The following is a 16,260-nucleotide window of genomic DNA, read 5'->3' as shown; positions in this document are numbered from 1 at the left end:
TTCAGAGAGGAAGGGGGAGAGAAACATCAATGATGAGAGAGAATCTTTGATGAGAGAGAATCTTTGATCGGCTGCCTCCTGCATGCCCCTCACGGGGATCGAGCCCACAACCTGGACATGTGCCTTTGACCAGAATCAAACCCAGGAACCTTCAGTCCACAGGCCGATGCTCTATCGACTGAGCCAAACTGGCTCGGGCATTGAAAAATATATTAACTTTTAACTCTTAAAAACTAACTAGAAATTGTAAAATTATCTCTACAAGATGAAACTGGCCTCCTGACCTCCAGTTTGAGACTTCTGGTACCGCTGTTTATTTTAATATCTGCTAATAATGGACTGTTGTTTACTATTTTATAGCCAATCTCTACTCCTTCCTTAACATTTTATTCCGGATAGCGATATATCCACCTACAAGGTACCTTGCAGGCCCATCTGCTGCCAGTGTTACAGTAAACTCACGAAGGCAATGCTACAATATGAAAGCTTGTCCAGCTGGTTATGGGTGTTCCCAGGAACACCCTCAACTCACCCAGCACTTCTTTCACCTCAACACCGTCCTGAGCTTGTAGGTGGCCAATGATATCTCGGTGGAACTTTTTGGGATGGGAATTCTGAGAAAGCTTCTAAAAGCCTACTCAGCTGGGAATTATGCCCTTTGCACCTTCCCCTTCTTGATTATTCCAGCCTGGAATGTGCACGTGATGGCAGGACCTCAAGCAGCTGTCCTGGACCATGAGGCAATCTTGCACATGGAAGCCAGCACTAAGATGTGTGTGAAAGGTCTGGGTCCTTATTCGCTGCAGAATGACTGCATCCCAACTTCATCAATGTGAGAGAGATGAAAGCCGCTGTCTTGTATGAGCACTTATTTGGATTGTCTCCATATGTAATAGAAACCAAACCTATCTGGTAAAGTACAATTTTATTAACATTTTTTTATTTTAAAATAAATTCCTACCTACTCCCTCTACACAACCTATGTGCCCTAAGAGTACCAGTGGTTTCTAATAGTATTGGCTAATCCAGAGGATACTTTTCAGTCTCCCTCTTAATGTCTCCAAGGCATTTGACACTGTTGACCCTCCCTCCTCGGATTGTTTCACTTCCACGCACTAAGCTGAGAGGCCCTGATTAGGCCTAATGTATCTCTGCTTTCTCTATCTCCTCTTCTCTTCTCTGCCTTCACCAAATGATACTAACGTTAGTCTGGAAAAATAAAAATAAAGAGTAGTCACAAAGCTATTAGTAAGAATAAGCTGATAGATCTACTGAGAAGGAGGCCCAAATGTAAGAATTTAATACAAGATGAAGGAGAAATTGCAGGTTGATGAACATTCAGTAAATGATGCTGCAACAACAGGCTAGCTGTGTGGGATAAAGATAAAAAGATCCCCTATTTACTTCTTACACCAAAATATAGTCTATATCAATGAAAGATTTAAATTTTTAAAAATGAATGCAGGAGAAAACCAAGATGGTGGCATAGGTAAACACCGGAAATTGCTGCCTCGCACAACCACTTCAAAAATACAACTAAAAGACTAACGGACATCATCCAGAACCACAGGAAGGCTGGCTGAGTGAAAATTCCACAACTAGAAGGAAAGAGAAAAGCACACTGAGACTCAGAGGAGGTGCGGTGTGGAAGTAAAGTGCAGAGGTACAGAGGCGCACGTGGAAAGGGCTGGCAGCTGAGGACATGGTTGTCTTTTTCAATTGGGAGGGAGTCTCAAGCTCCTGACTGCTCTGAACTCCAGTTCCAGGCGAGTCTCTGGGGACCCAGACTCATACGGGGAGAAACTGGACTGTCTGGCATTGGTCGGAACTCAATGGCAGCTTTCTCTCAGAGGTGCTTGCAGTGATTACCGGGACACTGAGAAGTGGGGCCTCTTTGGGTACGATTGAGGAGCAGCCATAGCTGCTTGCTTCACCCTGTTGATCCCCAGAGACCCAGCCCCACCCAAGCTGTGCGCAGAGGCTTTTCATATGAAAGGCCTGGCCTTTTGCAATCTGAAAATTACCTAACAAACTGCAGCTGGGTCAGAGAGACCCAGAACTTCCAAAAGAAGGCCCAAGGCCCCACAGCAGCTTGCATTGCTTCACAGCTGGGCCTCATCTGGGCACCTCCAAACCCCAAACAAAGAAGGGGAATCTGCAGATCTCCCCGTAGCTCCTGCTGGGTAGCCTCAGGCAGAGGCTAAATTAGCACCTCCTTAGAGGTCCAAGAGCCAGTGTACCCAGTGGTCAGAGTGGGACCATCCAGATTACAACTCCTCAGATCCATAAGGGACACACTCAGGGGGAGACTCAGTGAGCACCAAAGCCCCACTGAAGCAAGTCTTGCCCCAGAAGGGTGTCTCCAGCACAGAAGTTCTCCCACTGCAGACACAGCTGATTCTCACAGCCAATTGGCCTGGAGGTCAATTCCTCCCAGTGATACCTACAACAATCAAGGCTTAACTACAACAAGACTGTGCACAAAGCCCACAAAGGGGTGAACCAAGAGTGTCCACCTCGGGTAATTGGGGAGGCTGAGCCACTGGGCCCTATAGGACACCTAGCACAGAAAGCCATTTTTTATAAAAATGCAGAGACAAAGAAACAGGTCACAAATGACAGAAATGGAGGAAAGCAAACGACTGGATATAGAGTTCAAAACAACACTTTTAAGGTTTTTCAAGAATTCTCTAGAAACCGCCGATAAACTTAGTGAGACCCTCAAGAAATCTAGTGAGACCCTCAAGGTTATGAAAAAGGACCAACTAGAAATTAAGCATACACTGAAATAAAGAATATTATACAGAGTTCCAACAGCAGACCAGAAGATCACAAGAATCAAGTCAAAGATTTGAAATATGAAGAAGCAAAAAACACCCAACCAGAAAAACAAAATAAAAAAAGAATCCAAAAATATGAAGATAGTGTAAGGATCCTCTGGGACAACTTCAAGCGTACCAACATCCGAATTATGGGGGTGCCAGGAGAAGAGAGAGAGCAAGATATTGAAAACCTATTTGAAGAGATAGTGACAGAAAACTTTCCCTACCTGGTGAAAGAAATAGACTTACAAGTCCAGGAAGCGCAGAGAACCCCAAAAAAAGGAATCCAAAGAGGACCACACCAAGACACATCATAATTAAAATGCCAAGAGCAAAAGACAAAGAGAGAATCTTAAAAGCAGCAAGAGAAAGATAGACAGTTACCTACAAGGGAGTACCCATACAACTGTCAGCTGATTTCTCAACAGAAACTATGCAGGCCAGAAGGGAATGGCAAGAAATATTCAAAGTGATGAATACCAAGAACCTACAACCAAGACTACTTTATCCAGCAAAGCTATCATTCAGAATTGAAGGTCAGATAAAGAGCTTCACAGATAAGAAAAAACTAAAGGAGTTCATCACCACGAAACCAGTATTATATGAAATGCTGAAAGGTATCCTTTAAGAAGAGGAAGAAGAAGAAAAAGGTAAAGATACAAATTATGAACAACAAATACACATCCATCAACAAGTGAATCTAAAAATCAAGTGAATAAATAATCTGATGAACAGAATAAACTGGTGAATATAATAGAATCAGGGGCATAGAAAGGGAGGGGACTGACTATTTTTTGGGGGGGAAAGGAGTGTGGGGGGTGCGGGAAGAGACTGGATAAAAATCGTACACCTATGGATGAGGACAGTGGGGAGGGGTAAGGGCAGAGGGTGGGGTGTGAACCAGGTGGAGGGGAGCAATGGGGGGAAAAAGAGGAACAACTGTAATAATCTGAACAATATAGATTTAATTTTTAAAAAAATGAATCCATAAAAGCTCTTTTAAAAAACTGATTTATTTTTTTAAATCTTGTCTGAAAATTCTTTCTAATTGTGACCCCCAAACCCTGAAGCCAGAAATAGATAAATTAGATTACATAAAATTAAAAATTAAACGACTTATATACAGAAATATGCCTCCAACTGATAAAGGAAAAATGGGAAAAAGTTATTTTTAGCAAATAAGACAAAGGATGAATTTCTTAGAGATACAAAATTCTTTCACAAATCTAAGTAAAAAGCAAAGAAAGTGAGAAAGCGTGTAAAAAATTTGAACAAAATACAGGGGGAAAGAACAAATGGTTCATAAACATGTGAAAAGAGGTTCAACTCACTATCTTTTATTAATTTATTGAGAGAGAGAGAGAGAGAGAGAGAGAGAGAGAGAGAATATCATCAATTTGTTGGTCCACTTATTTATGGATTCATTGGTTGCTTCTTGTATGTGCCCTGACCATAGATCAAACCCACAACCTTGATATATTTAGACAATGCTCTAACCAAATGAGCTACCTGGCCAGAGCTTCAACTCACTATAAATAAAATAAAATAATAAAATAAAATAAAATAAAGTGATGTTGCTTTTAACTTATGAGATCAATAAAGAGTAAAAAGATCATGAATAGTATTGGTGAGAATGTGAGAAAATAGGTATTTCAGTACAGTGTAAGAATATAAATTGGGAGAGCATTATTAAGAGCAATATGGCAATAGCTAATTTTTAAAAAATGCACAAACTCTTTAAACCATTTACTCCACTTCTCTCCCGTCTGCACAAAGATAATCTATCTATATAAAACCCTAATATTTAAATAGACTGGCCAAAACCGGTTTGGCTCAGTGGATAGAGCGTCTGCCTGCGGACTGAAGGGTCCCGGGTTCGATTCCGGTCAGGGGCATGTACCTGGGTTGTGGGCGCATCCCCAGTGGGAGATGTGCAGGAGGCAGCTGGTCGATGTTTCTCTCTCATCGGTGTTTCTGACTCTCTATCTCTCCCTTCCTCTCTGTAAAAAATCAATAAAATATATTTTTAAAAAAATAAAAATAAAAATAAATAGACTGAATGGCGGAACAACTGAACAATTGGTCAGCGCAGGGGGTGAGCGCAGAACACGGCGGGCATCAGCTGCAGCGGGATGGTGGAGCAGGTAAGTGGGGGCGCCAGACAAAGGTGGGGCACCGATTGCTGTCATTGGGGTGAGCCTCTGGTGGTTACTGAAAGTTTTTTGCTCCTGTGCACCGTGATCCCGCCCAGCGCCACCTGGCACTGGTCCCAATCACTTGGCGCTGACAGTAGGTGCGAGCGGTGGCTGCTGGCCCTGATCACCCCTGAGGGCTTCTGCACCTCCTCCTGCTCCTGAGGGGCAATCAGGGCAGCAGCTGCCACTTGCACCCACTGACGGCGCCGGCCCTGCTTGCACCTGCTGCTGGCCCTGGCCCCAATCGCTCCACGCCGTCAGCAGGTGCAAGGGGCTGGTGCCATCAGTGTGTGGAAGTGGCGGTGGTGGGAGTGGGGCTGCTGGCAGACAGGAGACTGGGGGCCATGATGGGAGGGGCTGGGTGGGGGTGTGGATGATGGGCCAAGACCTGCCCTTTTGTCCACCACAGCTTCACAGACCACAGTTCCTTTCAAGGTGCATGAATTCGTGCACTGGGCCCCTAGTTGATTATATAAGGCCATTATAGCGTTGTTTGGATTTGTAAAGTACTGGAACTAACATAAATATGCTTCCATATGGGGACATGTTAATGAAAATGCTATGTGGGCATAAAGTGGAATACTCTGCAGGTACCACAAAGAAGGAACTAGGTCATGTGTACTAATATCGAAAGATGTGTGGGATTCATTCATTCATTAAACACATGTTTGTTGAGTGTCCACTATGTGCCAGGCTCTCTTTAGGCTTTAGAACAAAAAGGTTCCTGGGCTAACAAAGTTGCTTTCCAAAGGGGAAGATGGACAATAAGCAAACCAAGAAATCCTATATAGTAAAAGGCTAATATGCAAATTGTCCACTCGGGAGTTCGACCAACCCAGAGTTCAACTGACTGGGAGTTCGACTGCTCGCTAGGACATGCGCTGACCACCAGGGGGCAGCGCAGAATGAAAGAAGGCCTCAGCTGGCAGCAGGAAGACCTCGATGGCCCTGATCCCTGGCCAGGCCTAGGGACCCTACCCATTCACGAATTTCATGCACTGGGCCTCTAGTAAATACATAATATGAAAGATGCCATGAAGAAAAATGAATCAGAATATGTAGGATGTTAGGGGCAAAAATAGAATATTGGGGACTAGTTATGGTTATGGAAAATATTAATCATGCTCTGTTAACTATGATTGCCTTATATTGGTTAAAGAAAGGACATTCTCACCTGGCTGGGAATTGTACAACCCTGGGACCTAGGAGTCAACCTTGGACTGTGGTCCATTCTCATTCAAGAACTGCCCATTGACAGAACCTAGCTGGAGAACCTGGAGACAGAACATGGCTGGAGAACCTAAAGACAGATCCTGGCTATGCTGATCGACTGAAGGCTGCCTCCGTGTCATTCCTTCTTATCCGACTCCGTCCACATCTTTGGGAACCCCTGGACCAGCTGGGGCTGGACCCCAACATCCGCCCAGGCCACCCCCAGCAGCATCCCCCACTCTTCCCCTAAGCAGAAGCCGGGAGGCCGGTTCTCTTCTGGCTCTTCCACAGCCTCACCTGGCCCACGTTCTAGCACCATGGATCCTGGAAGCGGGGATAAAGACAGAAGCTCGGCAGATAAATGGAGCCTCTTTGGACCAAGATCCCTCCAGAAGTCTGATTCGGGAGGCTTTGCCACCCAGCCCGACGGAGGAGCCCAGAAGCCTCCTCCAATGGAACGGATGTGCATGCCGGCCACCCGAAAGGCCGAAGACCCAGCCACCTTCAAGCCGCCCAAGATGGACCTGCCAGTGATGGGAGGGAAGAAACAACTGCCTTGGACCCCTAATCTCAAACCCCGTGACTTGAATGTGCTCACACCCACCGGCTTTTAGAGCTTTCTCTTCCAATGACTGAATAGAGGTGTCTTTATTACCCTGGCTCTGACATAGGAATCTGTTTGTTTTTAATATGAAGCGCTTCGCGAATTTGTGTGTCATCCTTGCGCAGGGGCTGCACTAATCTCTGTATCATTTCAATTTTGGTATATGTGTTGCTGAAGTGAGCACGAAAAGTAGTTTCTTGATCAAATGTGTTTGGGAAGTACTGAGCTAAACCACATTTAAGAAGACTTTTTAGAGCATGCATCATGAATATCCTAAGTATTAATACAATATGTAGTAGTGCTCACCCTTAATTATTCTTCCTTCCTTCCTTCCTTCCTTCCTTCCTTCCTTCCTTCCTTCCTTCCTTCCTTCCTTCCTTCCTTCTTATGGCAGAGAGACTCCAAGATGAACCCTAATGATCACTGCCTCCTGGTGTTCATAGGCCTGTGTAATTTGTTTCCCTCAAGTGTGGGCAGGGCTTGGATCTTGCTTGTAACCAATAGAATATGGAAAAAGTGAAAAAAAACAACCAAAAGAACTGCCTATTAACATGGAAAGATTAACAACCTTCTTGCCCAAACAACGGGGTCCTACCCCAACTTCCTACTTCCCCATGTAATCCTTGTCCTACCCTATATAAGCAGATAGCTTATGGGGGACTGTTATGCGGGGTTGCAGGCAGATTTTCATGGTTGCCCTGCTCTCCCATACTGCTCTGCTGAATTGGCTCAAGTAGAGACAGGCAGCCCAGACCCATTGATTGTCTGGTTATTGATGGAGAGTAATTGGGGTATCTATACTGATAAAAGGGTAATATGCTAATTAGACCAGACATCTTCCAGACAACCTTCCAGGCGTCCTTCCTTTTTCTTTTCTTTTTTTAAATATATTTTATTGATTTTTTACAGAGAGGAAGGGAGAGAGATAGAGAGTTAGAAACATCGATGAGAGAGAAACATCGATCAGCTGCCTCCTGCACATCTCCTACTGGGGATGTGCCCGCAACCCAGGTACATGCCCTTGACCGGAATCGAACCTGGGACCTTTCAGTCCGCAGGCCGACGCTCTATCCACTGAGCCAAACTGGTTTCGGCAAAGGCGTCCTTCCTGACAAAGCCGGGCCCAGTGAAGCCAGCAGTGGTCCTGGGCACCTGCGGCTGTGGCTGGCCCGGGAGAAGCCGGCCCAGGTCCTGGGTGTCTATGGCCGACCTGGGAGAAGCCGGCCCAGCTCCCAGGTGCTGCGGCCGGCCAGAGGGAGGGAAGCCTGGGGCCCGGGTGTGGGGGCTGAGGCAGAGGCAGTTAGGGGTGATAAGGCAGGCAGGGGAGCAGTTAGGGGTGATCAGGCTGGCAGGGGAGCAGTTACAGGCAATCAGGCAAGCAGGCAGAGGTGGTTAGGGGTGATCAGGCAGGCAGAGGTGGTTGGGGCAATCAGGCAGGCAGGCAGAGGGGTTAGGAGCCAGCGGTCCCGGATTTCAAGAGGCAGTCGGACATCCCCCAAGGGATCCCAGATTGGAGAGGGTGCAGGCTGAGCTGAGGGACACCCCACCCCCCCTCCATACACAAATTTCGTGCACTAGGCTTCTAGTGTTTTTATATTGGGTGGTCAGGGAAGGTCTCTCTGATGAGGTAGCCAATGGCTGCTGTAGTTTTGAGTCTTTTTCTTTTTATCTTTTCAATTTTCTCTCCTTCAGTTTCCCAATTAATAATAATAATTTTTAAATATACTATTATTGATTTCTATTCCAAAAACTTCAAGAGGCAGGAACACTTCTAAGGTCTTTTTTATGAGGCCAGCATTACCCTAATTCCAAAACTAGATAAAGACACTACAAAGAAAGAGAATTACAGGCCAATATCCCTGATGAACATAGATGCTAAAATCCTCAACAAAATATTAGCAAATCAGACCCAGCAATATATTAAAAAGATCATAAACCATGATCAAGTGGGATTTAAGAACAGGAACAAGATAAAGATGCCCTCTTTCGCCACCCTAATTCAACACAGTACTGGAAGTCCTAGTCCCAGCAATCAGACAAGAAGAGGAGATAAAAAGCATCCAAATTGGAAAGGAGGAAGTAAAACTGTCATTATTTGCAGATGAGATGATATTGTACAGAGAAAACCCAAAAGACTCCACCAGGAAACTAATAGACTTAATAAATAAATTTGGCCAAGTAACAGGATACAAAATCAACATCCAGAAATCAATGGCATTTTTATTTTTATGAGTGCTTCACGAATTTGCATGTTAATCCTTGCACAGGGGCCATGCTAATCTTCTCTGTATTGTTCCAATTTTAGTATATGTGCTGCCAAAGTGAGCACTGATGGCATTTTTATACACCAATAATGAACTCTCAAAGAGAGAAACTAAAAACGCAATCCCATTTACTGTTGCAACAAAAAAAAAATAAGATACCTAGGAATAAACTTAACTAAGGTGGTAAAAAAACTTGTACTTAGAAAACCATAGGACATTGAAAAAAGAAAGAGAGGAAGATATAAAGAAATGGAAGCGTATAGCACGTCCATGGATTGGAAGAATTAACATCAATAAAAAGTCTATACTACCCAAAGCAATCTGTAGATTCAACGCAATCCCTATTAAAATACCAATGGCATACTTCACAGAGTTAGAACAAATACTCCAAAAATTTATATGGAATCATAAGAGACCACAAATAGCTGCAGCAATCTTAAGAAAGAAGAACGAAGTAGTGGGATCACAATGTTGTAAATGTTTCCCTCCATGTCCCGCGTGGTTCAGGGTTCAGGATTGGAAGAAGAGCCGCACACAAATAAAAGAAGAGACACGAGATAATTTGGGAATATTGGGGGCCAGGCGGGTAAGTCCAACTCAGGAGGAAGGACTTCCACCGGTTCTCAGGCTGTACCAACCTTTTATAGTCAGAGGTAAACAGGGCAGTGGTCACCATAGTTACACAGTTCTTGTGAGTTTCACTTGTTTTGACCATAGATAGTTACACTTCCTGCACTTCCCTCAGCCCATTAGCTTCCCAGATAAGATCTAGGAAGTGTTATAAGGTCAAGCCTAATTATGCTAAGAGGACTGTGCCCTCTAAGCTGGGACTTGTTTGTGACTTTGCCAACAGGTCAGTCCGAGGCTTAACCATATATCAGTTCCCCCCACATCTCACCCTTTTTTTTTTTTATTAAGCTACTATAATGAAAATAAAACTTAAACATCAAGAACAAAACTCTGGCTATTAAAACAATAACAAAACAATGCCAATCCATAACCCAAAACTTTTTAAAACTTAAACATAACATTTCAAGAACAAAAAATGTTTAAATCCCAATTTCAATGTCCAACAGTTCCTCATGTGTACATGTCAGCAGTGATATTTCAGTTTTGGATGGTGGACAAATGGTGGCAATGCAGAGATCAAGCCTCTCTGGTTTGATCCTGGGCAACCTGCAGCGATGCACAGCTGCTTGACTGCTAGCATGGCAAAGCATCGTCAGCGTCTTCCATCTCTGGATTGTTTTTCCTCTTGTCCTCATGGCTGGAGCATTCCTGATAATTCCTCTCTGTTGCAGGAATCCACATGGTCTTGGAGTTGTTTTCTGAAAATATACAAACGTATTCTCAACCAAAGGTTAATAAAGGAAAATTTTACTTGGGGTCCTTTTTATTTTTGCCCAAATGATTTTCCTTTGGCTTATTTTGACACCACGTATGTTTTTCATGGGTGTCTTGCTGTTAGCATTACAAATGAAAAAGAATTTTTTTCTAGATGTAATTTAGTTACAGGATATTTTTCCTTACATGATATTTTTCTACTATCCCCCTTTTTTGATTTATTAGGAGGCTTTTGGAAAATTTTTATAATGTAGTCTAGATAACTTTAAATATTTTTTTGCACAAAAATATGACTGCTTTAAGTTCATTGCATGTTAAGCAATTTTACCATGAAATGAAAATTTTAGTTAATACTACTTATTTCAATTAAACTCATTACTGTCACATTAAATACTCTAACAACAATCTTAGTTTACACTGTAAATATTAATGGAAAGGATTATTTTGCATCCTTGAGAAGGCCCTGAGCATTCCTGGTGTTAGGCTGGATTTAGTAATAGGGTAGCTGCTGTCAGCCAAGTCTCTGTTGTCTGGGTTCCCATCTGAGCTGGGCCAAGTCTCTTTCTGTTATCTGGGTCTGGATCTGAGCTGGGCATGGGAAGCGGGAAGCAGCCATGGGGGCAGGAGACCTCCCTCAGAAGGGGCAAGTGTTCAAGCCCCTGCATAGTTGGGGGGGGGTGAGGATCTGTGCCCCACCTCTGTTAACCCCCAAGTTCTCTCCTGATGGCCCCTCTGCGACTGTGCCTGTCTTAGGTTGTTCCTTCCCTGAGGAATCTTACCCATCTCTGTCTAACCAGCCATCCTCCGGGGCCAAGCAGGGTGATGTGAGGTTCAGTTCTGTCTCCTTGGTAGCCTATGCCCCTGTGGCCTCCACGCCCAGCAACTGTCTTGGGATCCCCTCGCCTGCTGGCAGGGCCCCGGCATTGATCACATATCTTGGGGAACCCAGGTTTCTTCTCCAGAGAGGGCCTAGCTCACGCCATTGGGCGAGAGACAGATCTATGGTACCAGCCACCATGAGGCTTCAACCTCAGCATGAACAGAGAGCTCAGGCAACAGCTGTGGGCAATTGGAAGAGGGACCCCCTTGGCAAAAAGGGCAAGAGAGGCCAATACAGAATGCTCAAGTGCCTTCCCAGGGGGCCTTCCACCCAGTGGGGATGAAATCATTTCATGTTCTTTTTAAATTGCTGCCAAACATTCAAAGAATTAGTTTGTAAGTTTGTTTGGGATAAATGCATAATATGCTGTTGTAAAATATCAAAAATTATTAATAACATTGTAGAATAATATCATGTAAGGATATTCTTTGCTCAATTCAATTTTAAACTGGAAATGATATTAATTAAATTTAAGGCAAAAACCCAAATTATTTATCTTTCTATATTAAACCTAGTACAGTCCTCCAGATGTTTGAAGGAAAAACCTCTTTCTATTATTTTCTTGCAGAGTAATTTCTAATCCGTATCCTCATCCTCTCACAGCTGGGTTACACTTGGAGAATTTCAATTTAAAAAGAAAAATCTTTTTCTTTTAAACCAAGTAACCTACAGGGTTACTTCTTGGATGTTGACTGATAGTGCCACAAGGTCATGTATTTCAAGTCAAAGTCATTGAACATTTATGGTGACTGTACATATTTTCAGATTTGGTATTTTAACAGCAAATCATTAGATTATCCTATAAATATTAGTGGAAGATACTTCAAAAATTTTAAAATTTCTCCTTTTTATTAAATTTAAAATAATATTTTTAAACAGCATTCCCTTTCAGCTTATTTGCATATACAGAGGGATCATGGAAAGCCTTCAGTAACTTTTTTTTTTACTCTTTTTATAATTTTTATTGCTTAAAGTATTACAAAGAGTATTACATATGTCTCCTTTTTTTCCCGCCCTTGACAATCCCCTGGCCTCCCCTACCCCCCAGTGTCTTATGTCCATTGGTTATGCTTATATGCATGCATACAAGTCCTTTGGTTGATCTCTTACCCCCTCCCTTCCTGCCCTCCAACCCTCCCCGGCCTTCCCGCTGTAGTTTGACAGTCTGTTCAAGGCAGCTCTGCCTCTGTATCTATTTTTGTTCATAAGTTTATAATGGTCTTTATTATCCATAAATGAGTGAGATCATGTGGTATTTTTCCTTCATTGACTGGCTTATTTCACTTAGCATAATGCTCTCCAGTTCCATCCATGCTGTTGCAAATGGCAAGATTCCTTCTTTTTTACAGCAGCATAGTATTCCATCGTGTAGATGTACCACAGTGTTCTGATCCATTCATCTACTGATGGGCACTTAGGCTGTTTCCAGATCTTAGCTATGGTGAATTGTGCTGCTATGAACATAGGGGTGCATATATCCTTTCTGATTGGTGTTTCTGGTTTCTTGGGATATATTCCTAGAAGTGGGATCAATGGGTCAAATGGGAGTTCCATTTTAAGTTTTTTGAGGAAACTCCATACTGTCTTCCATAGTGGCTGCACCAGTCTGCATTCCCACCAGCAGTGCACGAGTGTTCCTTTTTCTCCGCATCCTCTCCAGCACTTGTCGTTTGTGGATTTGTTGATGATAGCCATTCTGACAGGTGTGAGATGGTACCTCATTGTTGTTTTGATTTGCATCTCTCAGATGATTAGTGACTTGGAGCATGTTTTAATATGTCTCTTGGCTTTCTGAATGTCCTCTTTTGAAAGGTGTCTATTTAGGTCCTTTGCCCATTTTTTGATTGGATTGTTTATCTTCCTTTTGTTGAGTTGTATGAGTTCCCTATAAATGTTGGAGATTAAACCCTTACCAGTGATAACATTGGCAAATATGTTCTCCCACGTAGTGGGCTTTCTTGTTGTTTTGTTGATGGTTTCTTTTGCTGTGCAGAAGCTTCTTATTTTGATGTAGTCCCATTTGTTTATTTTCTCTTTAGTTTCCAATGCCCTAGGATCTGTATCAGTGAAGAAATTGCTTCAGCATATGTCTGAGATTTTGTTACCTTTGGATTCTTCTAGTATTTTTATGGTTTCCCGTTGTATATTTAAGTCCTTTATCCATTTTGAGTTTATTTTTGTGTATGGTGTAAGTTTGTGGTCTAGTTTCATTTTTTTGCATGTATCTGTCCAATTTTCCCAACACCATTTATTGAAGAGACTATCTTGACTCCATTGTATGTTCTTGCCTCCTTTGTCAAATATTAATTGAGCATATTGATTTGGGTCGATTTCTGGGCTCTCTATTCTATTCTATTGATCTATATGTCTGTTCTTGTGCCAGTACCAGGCAGTTTTGAGAACAGTGGCTTTGTAATACAGCTTGATATCTGGTATTGAGATCCCACCTACTTTGTTCTTCTTTCTCAGGATCGCTGCAGCTATTCGGGGTCTTTTTTTATTCCAGATGAATTTTTGGAGAGTTCGTTCTAGGTCTGTGAAATATGCTGTTGTTATTTTAATGGGAAGTGCATTTAATTTATAGATTGCTTTGGGTAGTATGGACATTTTAATGATGTTGATTCTACCAATCCAAGAACATGGTACATTCTTCCATCTGTTTATGCTTCCTCTATCTCTTTTTTCAACGTCCTGTAGTTTTCTGAGTAGAGGTCTTTTACCTCTTTAGTTAATTTTATTCCGAGGTAGCTTAATTTTTTTGGTGCAATGGTAAATGGGATTGTTTTTTTAGTCTCTCTTTCTGCAAGTTCACTATTGGTGTATAGAAATGCCATAGATTTCTTGGCGTTAATTTTGTATCCTCTACATTGCCAAATTCTTTTATTAAGTCTAATAGTTTTTTGATGGAGTCTTTAGGGTTTTTTTATGTATAATATCATGTCATCTGCAAATAAGGACAGTTTTACTTCTTCTTTTCCAATTTGGATGCCTTTTATTTCTTCTTCTTGTCTAATTGCAATGGCTAATACTTCCAGTACTATGTTGAACAGGAGTGGTGAGAGTGGGCATCCCTGTCTTGTTCCTGTTCTTAGGGGAAATGGTTTTAGATTTTGTCCATTAGGTATGATGTTGGCTGTGGGTTTGTCATATATGGCTTTTATTATGTTGAGGTATGATCCTTCTATTCCCACCTTGCTGAGAGTTTTTATTAAATATGGGTGTTGAATTTTGTCAAATGCTTTTTCTGCATCAATTGATATGACTATGTGGGTTTTTTCTTTCAATTTGTTTATGTGATGTATCACGTTTATTGATTTGCGGATATTGTACCATCCTTGCATCCCTGGGATAAATCCTACTTGGTCATGGTATATGATCTTTCTGATGTACTGCTGGATCCGATTTGCTAAGATTTTGTTGAGGATTTTGGCATCTATGTTAATGAGGGATATTGGCCTGTGATTCTCTTTCATTGTGTTGTCTTTCCCTGGTTTTGGTATTAGGGTGATGCTGGCTTCATAGAATGAGCTTGGAAATGTTCCTTCCTCTTGAATTTTTTATAGTAGTCTGAGGAGGATAGGTTTTAGTTCTTCCTTGAATGTTTGGTAAAACTCCCCTGTGAAGCCCGTCTGGTCCTGGGCTTTTGTTTGCTGGAAGCTTTTTAATTACTGCTTCAATTTCTTCCATAGTTATTGGCCTGTTGAGATTTTTAGATTTTTCCTCATTGAGTTTTGGAGTGTTGTATTTTTCTAGGAATATGTCCATTTCCTCCAGGTTGTCTAGTTTGTTGGAGTAGAGTTGTCCATAGTATTTTTTAACAATCATTTGTATTTCTGTGGGGTCTGTTGTTATTTCGCCTCTATCATTTCTGATTTTGTTTATTTGGGTCCTCTCTCTTTGCTTCTTGGTGAGCCTGGCTAGAGGTTCATCAATCTTGTTTATCCTTTCAAAGAACCAGCTCTTGGTTTCATTGATTTTCTGGTTTGTTTGTTTGTTTGTTTGTTTTTGGTCTCTATGTCATTTATTTCTGCTCTAATCTTTATTATCTCCTTCCTTCTGCTCACTCTGGGCTTTTCTTGTCGCTCTCTTTCTAATTCTTTGAGATGTAGATTTAGATGATTTACTACCATTTTTTCTTGTTTGTTGAGATAGGCCTGTAGAGCTATAAACTTCCCTCTCAGGACTGCTTTCATTGTGTCCCAAAGGTTTTGGATTGTTGTGTTTTCATTGTCATTAGTTTCCAGGATGTTTTTAATTTCTTCTTTGATCTCATTGGTAACCCAATCAATATTTAATAACATGCTATTCAGCTTCCAAGTGTTTGAGTATTTTGAGTTGTTTTTATTGTAGTTTATTTCTAATATTATGCCCTTGTGGTCTGAGAAGATGCTTGGTATGATTTCAATCTTCTTGAATTTGGGGAGACTTTGTTTGTGACCCAATATGTGGTCTATTTTTGAAGATGTCCCATGAGCACTTGAGAAGAACGTATATTTTGTGGCTTTGGGTGAAGTATTCTGAAGATGTCAATTAAGTCCATCTGATCTAGTGAGTCATTTAGGATTGCTGTTTCGTTGCCGATTTTTTGTCTAGAGCAGGGGTGGGCAAACTTTTTGACTCGAGGGCCACAATGGGTTCTTAAACTGGACCGGAGGGCCAGAACAAAAGCATGGATGGCGTGTTTGTGTGAGCTAATATAAATTCAAAGTAAACATCATTACATAAAAGGGTACAGTCTTTTTTTTTTTTAGTTTTATTCATTTCAAACGGGCCGGATCCGGCCCACGGGCCGTAGTTTGCCCACGGCTGGTCTAGAGGATGTATCCAGTGATGTCAGTGGTGTATTAAAGTCCCCTACTATGATTGTATTGTTGTTGATCTCTCCCTTGATATTTTCCAGGTGTTTTCTTATGTATTTGGTTGCTCCTGCATTATCAGG

The 16,260-nt window shown here is 42.1% G+C and overlaps 2 non-coding genes across 2 annotated transcripts; both read right to left on the bottom strand.

The window, feature by feature from the left end:
- Positions 1–6,913: 6,913 nt before the first annotated feature.
- On the bottom strand, positions 6,914–7,017 carry LOC111823647. The gene has a single exon (XR_002826716.1). It is a non-coding gene; the product is annotated as a U6 spliceosomal RNA (small nuclear RNA).
- Positions 7,018–9,054: 2,037 nt separating this feature from the next.
- On the bottom strand, positions 9,055–9,162 carry LOC111823646. The gene has a single exon (XR_002826715.1). It is a non-coding gene; the product is annotated as a U6 spliceosomal RNA (small nuclear RNA).
- Positions 9,163–16,260: the final 7,098 nt, after the last annotated feature.

This window comes from Myotis lucifugus, unplaced genomic scaffold (genome assembly GCF_000147115.1).
Source record: "Myotis lucifugus unplaced genomic scaffold, Myoluc2.0 scaffold_594, whole genome shotgun sequence".
Classification (NCBI taxonomy): Eukaryota; Metazoa; Chordata; class Mammalia; order Chiroptera; family Vespertilionidae; genus Myotis; species Myotis lucifugus.
The sequence above is the reverse complement of the archived record's forward strand: the minus strand, read 5'-3'. Positions and strand labels throughout refer to the sequence as shown.